At 46.7% G+C, this 14,804-nt stretch overlaps 1 protein-coding gene across 1 annotated transcript in view; it reads right to left on the bottom strand.

Moving 5' to 3' along the window:
• POLR2D (RNA polymerase II subunit D) overlaps nucleotides 1-14,804 on the bottom strand; it is a 182,547-nt gene that overhangs the window by 4,182 nt on the left and 163,561 nt on the right. The window lies entirely within an intron of this gene.

A 14,804-nucleotide genomic window follows, 5' to 3' on the forward strand; every position in this document is an offset into this window, starting at 1 on the left:
TTTATGTCAACGCTCGCCAGCGAGACACTCTTGTAGGCAAAAAGGGCTAAGAGCCCGCCCGTTGCTTACCCATTTGTTGGGTTGCATGGCACTCTTCTTTATAGCCTCGTAATTCATCACTGCAGGACTAACATCATTTCTGTTCCTCTCTGTGAAGCAGGGACCAAGCACTGACTGGTTCAACTTAATCAGAGGCCGTTACCTACTCCCGACGTGAATGAGGTACTATTTTGTTACTTTTTAATCTCCAATGCCCTACAAACAGAAGGTGTGTGACTTATGAAAGCGTGCCCAGCCAGACAAACAAAATTGCTAAGTTTTAATTTCTATAGAGAACTTCCTTTTATTTTGCCAAGTCTTTTTTTATCACTTTGCACTCATATACTCTTTTGTTTTTCCGTGTGGGGGCTGTTCTCAAAAGATAAGGATTATTTTATTGTAAAGCGACATTTCTTTCTGTTTCTTTTTTAAGTGTATTTCTGAAAATATGCTTTAACACAGAATCGTGCAGTACACCCCAATCTACTCCATGCCAATCTGCCCCACTCAATCCACGAATCCCAATCAAATAAATCGCACTCCAATCGTCCCAACCCACCCACTCCCATCCAAAACAACCTGCCCCACTCCAATATTCTCCACTTCAATCCATCCCAATAGTCTGCCCCACTCCAGTACACCCCACTACAATCCAAAACAATCTGCCCAGGTCTAATCCAATCCACCCCAATTTGTCCCACTTCAATCCAACAGAATCCAGTCCGCCACACTCCAAATGCAAAACAGTCCGCCACACTCCAAATGCAAAACAGTCCGCCACACTCCAAATGCAAAACACACTCCATTCCAATTCGCACCACTCCAATCCACCAGAATCCACCCCACATCAATCTGCTCCACTCAATCCAATCCAGCTCAGACCAATCCAATCCACCACACTACAATCCTCCCAACCCACCCAGTTCCATCTGCCCCGTTCTAATCCAGAACAATCCGTTCTAATCCGTACCACTGCATTTCATCCCACTACAATCCTATTCACCCCACCCCAAATTTTATTTTCTCACTTTGCACTCATGTTTTCTTTTTGCTTGTGGGTGCTGTTTTCAAAAGATCAGGATTCTTTCATTGCAAAATAATAGTATTTTATCCTTGTGTACAATTACTGAAATTATGCTTTAATATAGTATCGTGAAGTGCATTCCAATCCACGCCAATCCATTCCACCTCACCCCACAACATACTGCCTCACTCAATGCAATCCAACCCAGACCAATCCAATCCAAACCACTCACCCCAATACAATCTGCTCCAACTTCCACCACTCCAATCCCACTCCACACCATACCATATGCCCCACTCCAAAACCACACCATCTGCCCCACTCCACCCCAAAACCACACCATCCGCCCCACTCCACCCCAAGTCCACACCATCCGCCCCACTCCACCCCAAGACCACACCATCCGCCTTACCCCAAGACCACACCATCCGCCCCACTCCACCCCAAGACCACACCATCCACCCCAAGACCACACCATCCGCCCCACTCCACCCCAAGACCACACCATTCACCCCACTCCACCCAAGACCACACCATTCGCCCCACTCCACCCCAAGATCATCTGCCCCACTCCACCCCAAAACCATCTACCCCACTCCACCTCAAAACCATCTGCCTCACTCCACCCCAAAACCATCCACCCCACCCCAAAACATTCTGCCCCATTCCAATCCACCCACTCCATTCCATCTCACGCCAATCTAATCAAATCCACTCCATCCCAATCCACCTAAATCCAATCCACCCACTCAAGTCAACTCACTCCAATTCAATCCATCCCACTGTAATCCAATCTACTCCACTTCAATCCATCCCATCCCATGCCTATTCACCCCCTCCAATTGACCCCACTTCAATCCACCCCACACTCCAGCCCACCCAACTCCAAGCCATCCACCTAATCCAGTCCACCCACACCAATCCAAACCACCCCACTCCAATGTAATCCACCCCATCAAGTCCACCCCATTCCTCTGCAGTCCAATCCACCACACTCAAATCCAATGCACCCCACCTCAGTCCACCCCACTCAATCCATCCAGCCCATCATACTCCAATCCACCCCGCTCCAGCACAATCAATCCAATCTACCCCACCCCACTTCGTTTTACCCCACAGATATTTTGTTTTTCCGTAACTCAATATTAACCTTGTCGGAGTAGCACAAATGGCCTCCTTTGTGAAATGGGGGTCTTCAGGTTTTGGATAGCTATCACTTTGTTTTGACACACTGCTTCTTTTCAACTACACATAATTGGGAGTTTGGTTTGGTTTCCTTTTGTGTCAGGAAAGTGCCAATGATGACACAGTGAGCTAACTGATGAGTACCTACCAGTAGCTCACCCGGTGTTGCTTACATGAGGCACTTCCTTGACTCACCTCACTTTTTTAGACCTGTACACTTGTTAAGGTTTTGTGGGTTTTAGGCCTGTTTAGATTGATTTTATATACAAAAAAAGACACATATGGGAGTGCATGAATAGATAGCAAACCTTGTCCCACCGCTAAAGAAATGGTGCGACTCTTCCTTACAATTTGGACTTTTATATGCAATATCTAATATACAAGTTATTTACCTGTACACTGTGGTTCTCCAGTACGGATATCTTTTATAGATTCACATGCTTGAATATCTCCGGTCCTCATGGTGGGATTCCCACGGTAACAGTAAGCAGTATCAAGCTTTAAAATAAATTCCCCTTGAAATTCATTAGCATTTAGTAACCAGTTAACATCATTAGAGAACATCCTAACTCCAGCCAATCACAGCATAGACCCAGAGTATCCATATCCTGCAGGGCCACCATACCTCAGATTTCAAGCATGAGTACAGTTAGTAGAATAACAGAGGTATGGAAGGTGAACCTAAAAGGGGAGGACGGAGAACCGCATGTGAATCTATAAAAGATATCAATACTGGAGAACCATAGTGTAAAGGGAAGAAGTAACTTGTTTTTTCTCCAGTATTGTATCATTTATAGATTCACATGCTTGAACCAGAATAGCAAGCAGTAACAATGAAGTAAAGGAGTTGCGAAAAACAGGTAAACCATCCCACCGTGCGACCAACTAGGAAAAAAAGAAGAGACATTAATAAGACATGGCCTACCTTATGCGAACAGACGTCGTAACGCCGCTTGACCAACGGCAATATCCGCCTTCCGCCATGTATCCAGGCATTAGTGCCTCGTGAAGGTGTGGACGCTGCCCTGCAGATGTTGGGTAAAGACACTCCGGCAAACAGGGCTGAGGATGCCGCCATCTTCCTGGTGGAGTGAGCTGTGACTTTAGACGTAAGCGGACGTCCCGCTTTCTCATGGTGGTAAGTTATAGTGGAGGAGACCCAGTGTGCAATAGATGCTCGAGTCAAGGCCTGACCCCTCATTGGGGCGGAAAAAGCGATGAGCAGCTGGTTGATTTACCAAAAAAACTTTGGTTCTTTGCAAGGAGAATTTCTAGAAATGCTGGATGTCCAAAGAATGGAGAGCTCTCTCTGCAGGCGTCAACGGAGAGGGAAAGAAGGAAGGCAGATCCACCGGCTCACTAAGATGGAACTTGGTAGACACCTTGGGAATGAAGGAAGCATTAGAGCGGAGTGCCACTCTGTCCTTATGAAACTGCAGGTAAGGCTCTGTTGCAGTGAAGGCTCGAATTTCGCTAATGCCTCAAGGGAAACACCACCTTCTATGAGAGATACTTCACATCACATTTGTGAAACGGCTCAAAGGGAGACCTCATAAGTTGCAACAAATCAATTTCCAGGCCCCAGAGAAATGGAAGAGGCAGAATTGGCGGGTAGGCCCTAAAGAGACCCTTCATAAACTCTTTCACCAGTCTGTTGGACCACAGAGACTACTGGTCCGGACGTCTCCTGTAGCTGGAAATAGCCGCTAAGTGTACTTTCATCGATGAGTGGGAAAGACCAGTTTTGGCGAGATAAAAAAGGTACAGCAAAACGTCCCCTGGGGGCGACGAGAGAGGATGACAAGAGTGTTTGACACACCAGGAACAGTATTGCCTCCATTTAGCAGAGCAGCACTTAATTGTGGAAGGAGCTCGTGCTCTGTTAAGTTCGGATCGGCATTCCTCAGAGAGCACTAACTCTCCAAACTCTGTGTGGTGAGAAGCCAAGCTGACAACTGAAGCATGTGAATCTGTGGATGAACCACTTGGCCTTGATCCATGGAGAGCAGATTCTCTGTTGGTTGGTAACAGATTGGTGAAGACTCAGATAGGCGAAAAAGCTCTTGAACTAATACAGTCTTGCCCACGCCGGGGCAATGAGAATAATGCAGCAGGGCTCCCGCTTGAGCTTCTGCAGAATTTTCGGAATGAGCGGGAACGGAGGGAACGTGTAAGTAAATGTTCCTTCCCAGGAAAAGTGGAAAGCGTTCCCCAGAGAGCCTGGTTGAGGAAACCTGCTGGCTTAAATTCGTATTTTTTGTCGAGTGATTTAGCTAATAGATCTAGGGTTGGTAATCCCCAGCAGTGAAACACCCTTCTTAGCTGAGTGGTATTTAGCTGAGTGGTATTTAGTGGGTGTCCACTGTTGGGTGTCCCTGCTGAGGGAATCTGCCCATTCCTTCTGCACCCCCGGAACATCTTGGACTTGCATAGATATGTTGTGGTCTATTAGCCATTCCCAAATCTGGTGCGCTAGGCTTGACATTGCATGAGGCCTCGTCCACCTTGTTTCTGTAGCTAGAACATGGTGGTTGTGTTGTCCTTGCGAACAAGTATCAACGATCCCTTGATTCTTGGAAGAAACGATCTGAGGCCTAGGAAGACTGCTTTCAGTTCCAACAGATTTATGTGGCACAATGCCTCTTGTTCCGACCACTTCCCTTGGACCTGAATCTCCTAGAGGTGAGCTCCCCATCCTTTCATGGGAGCGTCGGTTGTCAATACCATCTCCGGTTTTGCTGGGGAAAAGGATAGACCTTGAGCGAGAGATTGTCCCAGACTGCCCACCAGGACATTGCCGCGGCCATCTCTGGAACGATTGAAACAATGTCTGAGAAGGAGCATCGAGATTTAATCCACCGAGACTCAGGGTGTTCCTAGAGAGGACTCATTCTCAAGCGGCAGTGTGCGATTAACAGCATTCAGGATGAGATCATCCCCAATATTGATTTGTAAGTCCTCACAGAAACGCACCTATTCGAGGAGATGGATTGGGCCATCCTTTGCAGATGCGAAATCAATTTTTCTGTGGTAAAGGTCATTGAGCGATTAGTATCCAAGATCGCTCCCAGGAACACCAGTGACCTAAAGGGCACGACAGAAGACTTTTCCCTGTTGAGATTAAGACTCAGGGAGTGAAAAAGCCAGAGACAGGCTCTCGTAGATTCCTTGGCACCTTGTAGGGATGGGGCCTTGACTAACCAATAGGTAAAACTACTTAGGGTTTTTTTTTTAAATTCAGATGTCATGGGCGCACTGCCTCAAATTTTACGTTAATGTGTGTATTTCAGGAATGGTGGCTGTGTAGTGCGTAAAGAGCAGGCGGAAAAACACCCTTAACCGTCTAACAAGTCAGAGACTATACGAAATTGAACAGCTGTGCTCTCGCAACTACAAACAAGTGTTACACAATTTAGTACAATAAACAAGTATTAAAGAATGAAATAAACAAAGAAGCAGATCCTTTGGTGTGTTTCTTGTCCCAGCAGGGTGTAGATTTAATAAATCCAGACTTGAGGAATATCAGTAAGCCGACACGTGTTTCGTCGTGTGCCGTTGAGTCAACACGATTCTTCAGGGCTTGAACTCAACTCCTGGATGTGGGTTGAGTATGGTCTGGAGGTTAAGGTAATATTCCACGTAGGTGGATTAGAGAGAGACACTGGGATTATCAACATTCAAAATTCCTGGTAGGTAGTGGTGGAGTATCCAGTGGATTTGGAAGTAAGATCGCGTTCTAGCAGCTCTGTTTCACCCTATTTGGGTGTGTCAGAGACTTCAGGGTAACAACGCTGAGTATTAGTGTATTTCAGGTGTTGACCGGGAGGGGATCCATCAGGTAGAAAACCTCGGAAAAACGGGTGCGTTTTCTCGTTAGCGGTGAGCCTTGGTTCGGTATCCCTCCTCCGTTGGTTCCCGGTGGCCGTCTGTTGTGAGCGGACCGCTCCACCACTGGATACTCCACCACTACCTACCAGGAATTTTGAATGTTGATAATCCCAGTGTCTCTCTCTAATCCACCTACGTGGAATATTACCTTAACCTCCAGACCATACTCAACCCACATCCAGGAGTTGAGTTCAAGCCCTGAAGAGTCGTGTTGACTCAACGGCACACGACGAAACACTTGTCGGCTTACTGATATTCCTCAAGTCTGGATTTATTAAATCTACACCCTGCTGGGACAAGAAACACACCAAAGGATCTGCTTCTTTGTTTATTTCTTTGTTTATTTCATTCTTTAATACTTGTTTATTGTACTAAATTGTGTAACACTTGTTTGTAGTTGCGAGAGCACAGCTGTTCAATTCCTTGACTAACCAATCTTCAGAGTAAGGAAAAACCTGGTGACCGAAATGCCGGCGAAAAGCTGCCACCGGTGCCAGCCACTTGGTGAAATCCCTGGGTGCTGATTTTAGTCCAAAATGCAGCACTTAGAACTGATAATGACTCCGTGCCACCTCGAACCTGAGAAAGCGATGATGCTTCAGGTGAATGAGAATATGAAAGTACGCATCCAGAAGATCCAGGGAAGTCATATAATCCACTGTGTCCATGAGAAGACTAATCTCCTGAAGCAACATACTGAAAGGTTGACTTTTGATGAACTTGTTCAACAACCTGAGGTCCAAAATATGCCTCAATTTTCCTGTCTTTTTCCTTATTAAAAAGAAATGAGTAGAAGCCCAGATTGTGTTGACTGCTTGGCACCTCTTCGATTGCTTGTTTGGCGAGAACCAGACTAATTTCTTTTTCGTGAAGTGCAAGATGACGGTGCGCAGTTTTCCGAGGAGGGAAATTTGGAGGTTGTTTAAGAAATTCCACGGTGTGACCATGTTGAAAGATGTCTAACACCCATTTGTCGGAAGAAATGGTTTTCCACTGAGCGAAGAATTTGGAGCAAGTTTGAGCCAATTGAAGACGGACTGGGGTGCCTGCAAACCTTCATTGCCTCCTGTTGGCAACGTGAGACTTTCAGCTAGACGCAGGTTGTCTGCGTGCTGGTGCTCTTGTGTGTGCTGGCGTGGAAGTTTGGCAAAAGGATTGAGCCGAATATTGTGGCCGAAACCCCTGCAGATAGTAGGGCTGGAAACGCTGCTGGGGCCGAGAAAGAAATTGTCCGTTTCCCCTTTCTCGAAAAGAGGAAAATTTATTTTGTAGCAAATTAGCTAAGGATTTGGCTGTGTCAGTGTCCGATTTTAATGGACTGTAGAGCCACATCCACGTGCTTGTCAAACAGATACTCACTGTCAAACGGTGTATCCAAATCCTTAGCACCCGCCATTTGCCAAAAGGCGGTAGAAGATATTTCCATTGCCACATCTATGATCTCAGATAAGGCTCTCTCTCTCTCTCCTTCTGAATGTATATCCTTCGCCGCCACCTTTTTATCCTCGGGCAGATATTCCAGCAAAGAGGGATGTCAGACCACATTTGTTCGTCATAGCTCCCTAGGACAGCCATGGCATTGGAGGCCCGGATGGCAGGTGCTGCCAGCGCAGAGAATCTTTTGCCAATATTATCCAACCTGCCCCTTCCTTGTCAGGCGCGGCAGCACATGGCGATGCAGGATTCTTATATCTTCTTTGGGCAGCCTGCATAATAGAGTCAGGATTTGGATGGCTGAAAAGACACGCAGGAGAGTACTCAGGAGCCCTGTATTTCTTATCCAATTTCAGGATAACAGCCAGAACGAAAGCTGGGGGCTTCCTCAGCTTAAGGCCCTCTTGCTACTGGAAGTCCTCTATAAGGATGGCTCTGTCGGAGCAATGCGTAGTGGCCGTGAAGTCATATAAAAACATTCTGTCTGCTTGACGGGCATGGGGAGATCAAAATGTTTTACGCCTGCGCTAAAAGGTCATGAAAACCATCAATATCTTCCGGTGGAGAGTCAGCCATCGGCAGAGTGGGAGAAGACTGTGTGTGAACTACATAGTCATTCCATTCATCTCGGACATCTGGGTCCAACTGCAGCTCTCCCACTTCCAGCTGCTGGTCACCACTGTCTAGCACCTGAACAGGAATTTGCAAAGGCGGTACGGTTTTCTGTTCCGGCGGTGAAGGTATAGCCTGCTGATCGGAGATGACGGTATGTTCCTCCTGTTTAGGAGGTGGCTTTTGCGTAGCATTTGCCTCAGGGAAACCCTTGTAATAGTCAGAGCATCAGACGCAAGTCAGTGACTAGAGAAATAGAAATGTTAATGGAGGGTTCCTGCTGAAACTCTTCTTACTGCTCCTCATAAGGATAATGCTTCTGAAAAGTATCTAAGCATTGAGTATTCACCCTCCAGATACGTAGAAGGGTCATCCAGTATTACTTTGTCCTCAGATTCACGGCACTTGACCCTCAATTGTGAAGGGCTATATGCAGGACTGTAAGGACCCTCATCCTCTGATTCTTGGAAGTCCAAGAGGCGAATGGGAGTCAAGGGGGAGATCTTATTAAAGTCCTGCAAGAGAGAAGGAATTGCCTTTGGAAACGGTATGTCTTTCCCCTTCATCGATGAGGTCGTAGACAGTATAGTGGAAGGTATGACTGACCAGGTCGATGGAATAAAGATGCTCGCAGACGACGCAGCACCGAGCTGAACCGTCGACGGTGAAGCTCTCGTCGACGTTGAAGTCCTCACAATTACCGCCGAAATCGCCACTTCAGTCTTTGGCGACGCTACGGGAGTCGTCGTCCTGACCATCAGCAGCGTAGCAGTTGTCGATGATACCCTCAACGGCGTACCAGATCCAGCGGAGACAGAGGTCATAGACGGAGAGTGCTTTGTTGACGAACTCGCTGACGGGCGGATTTTCTGTGAGGGAGTATGTGGCGCAGAGCCAGATCTTGATGGACCAGGCTGCTCTTTTTTTTCTTCAAGGGATGTATCCTTGCTCTGAGATCTGAATTTCTTCAGATCTTTTTGGACAGAAGGAGAATCTTCTTCCTTTCTTTCCTGGAGGAGGTATGAGGCCTCTCCTCACCCTCAGTCTGAGTCCTTCAAAGACTTCCAGCTAAGATACCATGCTGGGAATGCCTCAAAAAGGCGTGCGTAAAAACAAGAGCACAGAGCAAAGCCCAGAGTGAAAAAAGAGCTATTGGAGCCAGGGACCGAAGACTTGTCCCACACTGGAGAGCCTGAGACAGTAAACTGCTGCGCTCGCAAAGGGAGATGTCAGTGGCTCTCACAGGATCTACTGGATAAAGGGCCCCAGCATACTGAGGCCAGAGATCCCAAACATGTTGCCACTACGAGAGTGGTAGTGCATCAGCAATACAGAGAGTTCTTACTCTCACTGGCTCATTACATACCCTTAGATGGGCATCTTGGCCAGGCAAAGACTTTGAGTAGGCTAGTCACCTACTTCTACTGGCCAAACATGTCCCAGAAGGTGAAGGAGTTTTATAACTCCTGTGTTACCCGTCAAGCCAGTGGCAAGACAGGTAACCACTCAAAGGCCCCCTTAATAAATCAGGATTTGTAGAGCGCGGCTTATCACCTTGAGGGTATCCAGGCGCGAGATTCTTGATGGGCCTAATCGAACAGCCAGGTCCCTTTTTGAATTCTGGGAGCGAAAATTATGTTCAGAGGTGGAGGGGGAATGTCGTTCTAGTAATTGGCGGTGAGGTAGAAGAAGGAGTGTCCTCCACTGTGGCTTCAGCAGATGTGGGGAGTGTGTGCGAGAGAGGCGAAGCACAGGTGTTTGGATGGTTGGTGGAAGTTCAAGCGGTGGTTGATGTACGATGATCCTTGGTTGTGGAGGGCCTTGAAGGAGCGTGTCAGCATCCTCAATTGGCATCTTTTCTGAATGGGGAGCCAGTGGGGGTTCCTGAGGTGAAGGGTGATGTGTGTTCATTTGGGAAGATCGAAGATGAGCCTAGCAGCTGAGTTCTCTATTGTATGGAGTTTCTTCAGGAGTTGGGTGGTGATTCCGGTGTAGAGAGTGTGCTGACATAGTCCAGCAGGGTGGTGACTAGTGCTGGAGTGAAAGTTTTCCTGGTGTTGGCGGGGAACCATCTGAAGATCTTTCGAAGCATGCATAAGGGTGTGGAAGCAGGCAGAGACCACCACATTGATCTGTCATTCATGGTGAGTTTGCTGTCCAGGATAATGCGAAGGTCGTGAGCATGGTCTGTTGGTGTGGGTCCAAGTTCAGAGGGCCACCAGGCGTGGTTCCACAGGGAGGAGTTCTTCAGTACCTTCGTCTTGTACGTGTCGAGCTTCAGGGCAGCTGGTCTTCATCCAGTTGGAGACACTCGTGAGGCAGTTGTGGAAGCTTGTCCTGGTGGTGGAGGGGTCTTCCAAGAGCAAGATGATGAGCTGGGTGTTGTCTGCAAAGGAAACAATGTTAATGCTGTGGGTTCTGACGATGTTGGCCAGGGGCGTCATGTACATGTTGAACAGGATGGGGCTGAGGGATGACGCTTGAGGTATGCCGCAACCTGTAAGAGAGGCATCCACTTTGTGCATGGCTTAGGGAACTGGGTCAACCAATGCAGAGTGTGATGTGTGCATGTCTATCAACACTAGATTTCGTAACTGACCTGGAGTCCATGGACGTGAGAGGCATTCTTGCAGTGGTCTCATACGTAGGCGGGCATGTAGAACTATGGCTATGCAGGATGCCATCATGCCTAGTAGTCTTAGTACTAATTTGACTGAGATGTGTACTCCTGTTTGAAATTGTTATGCTAAATATAGAATGTTTTGAATCCTAACTCAATTTGAAAATGCTAACGCTAGGTGAGCATTGAGCCCCTAAGTATGGTTGTATTTGGGCTGGTTGCGAATAAGATTTTTGCAGGTTGACTGTAAACCCTAACTGATGTAAGAGAGTTAACGTTTTGTGAGTAAGTTGTCTGCAGAGGCTTGAATTGTTTGCCTTTAGAAGCCAATCGTCTAGGTGAGGAAAGACATGACTGTTTTCCCTTCGTAGATTTACTGCTACTAGGGATAGGCATTTGTGAACACCCTTGGAGCTTGTGTGACTCCGAAGGGAAGCTCTTTGAACTGATAATGTTTTCCTTGGAATAGAAAACGTAAGTATTTTCGATGTGCTGAGTGAATGGGTATATGAAAGTAGGCATCTTTAAGGTCTAGTGTGGACATGAAATCTGTCTGCTAAAGTAATGGTATGACCTAATGAAGGCTGATCATGTGAATGTGTCCCGACAAAATGTAACAATTTAGTGCTCTGAGGTCCAGAATGGGTCGGAGTGAACAGAGTTATGGGAATGTATAAGGAATGTACCCCATATTCCTTGTTGTTGAATTGGAACTGGCTCTATTGCTTCTTTTGTTAAAAGAGCTGCTATCTCTTGTTTAAGTAGAGTTTGGTGCTGAACAGAGAGGTTGTGTTTGCGTGGTGGGATGCTTGTAGGAGTGTTTATGAGATCCAGACAGTAACCATGTTAGATAATGTCCAATACTCATTGATCTGTAGTAATAGACTCCATTGCAGTAGAAAAAATAGAATACATTCCCCTACGGGTGTTAAGTGTTCAGGGAGAACGTGAATGAAGTCCTAGTTTGTTGAAGTTATTGGGTGTGCGGGTTGAATTTCCACCACCACGCCCTTTGAAATTGTTCCCCCTATATGATCCTCTGTAGAAACCTCTAGAAGGTGAGGAGTAACTTTGATTTTTGTAGGCAGTTGCTGATTTGTCAGTAGCGACAGACCTAGTACCGTGTCTAAATGAGGGGCGGCGAAAGGAACCATGGAATGTGTTGGTTTATAGCACAAAGCAAACACAAGGAGATGATGGAGGGAGTGCTGAAACTTTTCAGACACTCATCCCCAGTCACAGATCTGGGTTCAATTCATCGTTGTTCTTTAGCTCACTTAGTCAGCCCAGTTCGACTCAGCAATATGCAAATCAGTCATGACACTGTTCTCATGAGAACAGCCCAGCCGAACTGCAGAGCCAGGTCTTCACTGGACCAGAAACAAGCATCCTAGGACCAACTTCGGGGTTTCAACCCTCATCAGCCAGGCTAGCCTGAATCCAGTAGCATAGTGAGCAAGAGGCCCTGCCAACTTAGGGCAAACAAAGCAAACACAAGGAGATGATGGAGCGCCCCCATTGATTTTGCCAAATCTGTGTCCATTGTGATTTTTTTCTAGGGCTCCGTCACCTTGAGGCCCGAAGAGGTGCTCCTTATTAAAAAGTAAATTAAGGACAGCTTGTTGGACTTCTGGTTGAACACCTGACATTCTAAGTCAAGTGTGTCTAAGAAGTAGAATGCCAGTATTTATATTTCTAACCGCAGAGTCAGCTGCATCAAAAGCACATTTAATGGAATTGATTGTAATTAGTTTTCTTTCTGCAACTTACTCCTGTCCCCTCTTTTAATACTCTTGTGAGAAATGTTGGAGGAGCCCCTCCATCCATTGTGATTTTTTTCTAGGGCTCCGTCACCTTGAGGCCCAAAGAGGTGCTCCTTATCAAAAAGTAAATTAAGGACAGCTTGTTGGACTTCTGGTTGAACACCTGACATTCTAAGTCAAGTGTGTCTAAGAAGTAGAATGCCGGTATTTATATTTCTAACCGCAGAGTCAGCTACATCAAAAGCACATTTAATGGAATTGATTGTAATTAGTTTTCTTTCTGCAACTTACTCCTGTCCCCTCTTTTAATACTCTTGTGAGAAATGTTGGAGGAGCCCCTCCATCTCATCCCAGTGTGCTCTATTGTACCGAGCTAATAGAGCTTGGCTATTAACCATTCTACATTGGTTTGCTGATTGCGCTGGAACCCTTTTGCCCGAGGCTTCAATTAATTGTGACTCCTTATCAGGTGGCGGAGCATCCCTAGTGGTTTGGGAATTTGCAAGCATCCCTAGTGGTTTGGGAATTTGCTCTTTTCCTAGAAATTGCTACAACTAGAGACTCTGGTGTTAATTGACCTCTAATATATATAGGGTATGAAGGTGCAGCCGTATGGTCTATTCTAGGTGTGATAATGAAAGCTTTAACTGGGTCTTTAAACACTTCATTGCCATGACCGAGAACCCCTTTTAGAATTGGCAAATATTGAGATCCTTTTTGAGCATTAGTGAGATCCTTGAAGAGGAAGTCATTGTCAAAGGGATCTTTAGGTAAAGGAGCCTGATGGAAGGCTGTTGCCCTAGCAATTAAATCCTGGAAAGCTGAGGCATCATCTGCTGGTGAAGGATAGAGGTCAGGGTCAGTATTGTCCTGTGGCTCTATGTCAGTCATGACAAGAGCCTTGAGGATTTGGATGGTCTATAAAGTCCTCATCAGTATCCTCTGTGTGTGAAGGGGATTGATGTGGTTAAATATCTTCCTCCTGTGCATGTGGTGAAAAATGAGGAGGTGGAGTTATAGGTTGTGATGGAGAATTTAAGTAAATGTGGCTGTGCAGGACTAGTTTCTTTGTCCTTTTGTTTTTTAAGGAGGGGATGGTGAAGTGTCCAGAGCTTCTTGAACAATCAAAGGCTTCTAGCGAAGTTGAGGCTTAGCTGGCTGAACAATAATCCTTTTGTACCAGGCTGTATTTGTAAGGTTTTCTGTTTCAGATGGAGTTTTTCAGACATCGCCTTAAGAACTGGTTGAGGTAGCGATTTCGATCCGACTGCATACATTATGGGCCCAAAAGTAAAACCATTCTGTTCTGGAATGCCTTTCGATTTAGGTGTCTGGCCATGCTGTACCGAATAAGTAATGGTTTTTGTTTTGGTCCGAAGACTCCCGTTTTGAGGACGCAGTCTGATTTGGTGGAGGTGGAGGCTCCTGCAGAAGGCCAAGATTTCTGTGCCGAGCCCGGGGCAGGGCATCCAAAGGTATTTTTGGTACGTGCCATGGCTCTTCTACAGTGGCGGCCCATGAGCAGTTTTATCAGAGGGAAGTGATTTTTTTATACTTTGAATCGGGGGTAGAAGTATTCACAATTCCACAAGCTTGGCAGGATTTTAATGTTGTTCCTGTTCCGTGTCTAAACCGGAACAGCGTATGGAGACCAATTCTTCTTGGCCTGCAGACACTTCTTAAACTTGTTGTCGCAGACGGAAGAGGTCGGGCGTGTCTGTGTTTCTGCGCTGCATCTTGGGACAACGCGCACGCCTGTCGCGAAGTTTTCTTCGATTGGAATGATTTGCAAGCCTCACACGTACCTTCCTGATGATTGGGGAGAGGCATAAGTTAAAGACCGAGTGAAGATGTGTGTGATAGTATTTTGAATGGCACTGCTGACAAAAACTAAACGGAGTGCGGTCCATTAGCAGCTCATTTTCCTGGATAGCTGTTACAGTAGAAAATGAGTGTTTGTGCTAGAGACAGAGCGTGAGGAATTGCCCATTGCCGTGAGGGGAACGGCTTACCTAATCACCACTGGGACCTTTTGCAAGCTCGCCGTGAGGGGAACGGCTCGCCGCGCCACGCCAACACCATCGCCGCCGCGAGGGCAGGGACTCCAACTCCCAGGTGCCCTGGCGGTTGTGCCGCGCGAGTGACGGAAGCAGAACGCCCGGAGGCGCGTCAAAAGAGGAGCGCCAAGCGCTCATGGGAGCGTTTGTGCTAGAGACACAGCGTGAGGAATTGCCCATTG

Source organism: Lissotriton vulgaris, unplaced genomic scaffold, assembly GCF_964263255.1.
Source record: "Lissotriton vulgaris unplaced genomic scaffold, aLisVul1.2 SCAFFOLD_538, whole genome shotgun sequence".
Taxonomy (NCBI): domain Eukaryota; kingdom Metazoa; phylum Chordata; class Amphibia; order Caudata; family Salamandridae; genus Lissotriton; species Lissotriton vulgaris.